This window comes from Morone saxatilis, unplaced genomic scaffold (genome assembly GCF_004916995.1).
Source record: "Morone saxatilis isolate NCDOM2014 unplaced genomic scaffold, NCSU_SB_2.0 Contig0, whole genome shotgun sequence".
Classification (NCBI taxonomy): Eukaryota; Metazoa; Chordata; class Actinopteri; family Moronidae; genus Morone; species Morone saxatilis.
The window spans coordinates 20,045,716-20,046,018 of record NW_023339650.1 but is presented as its reverse complement, the minus strand read 5'-3'; the positions used below and the strand labels follow the sequence as shown (position 1 = coordinate 20,046,018).

Genomic DNA, 303 nt, shown 5'->3' with positions numbered 1-303 from the left:
TGTGAGGATTTGTTGCTTTTCTTTCGTAAATGGAGCTCATTGACACAATCTTTTTGGCATTTTAAAGACGATTAATTGGGAAATATAATCGGCTGATTAATTGCAGCCCTACAGCATTAAAAGCTGCTTACACTTTAATGTGCTGGTTCCCGGCCCCCAGTAGGGGTCGTCAAAGCTTCATGGAGGGTCTTTATCTCTGCATTACATTCAGTTCAGACATCTTCTAAGATACAGAACTGATATATACATTCGCAGTAATAGTGAAAATATTTGAATAAACAGTGGTGGAGTGTAACTAAGTAC

The 303-nt window shown here is 38.3% G+C and overlaps 1 protein-coding gene across 1 annotated transcript in view; it reads right to left on the bottom strand.

Moving 5' to 3' along the window:
• Nucleotides 1-303, bottom strand: part of cidea (cell death inducing DFFA like effector a) — a gene marked incomplete at its 3' end in the record, with an annotated part of 2,032 nt that overhangs the window by 649 nt on the left and 1,080 nt on the right.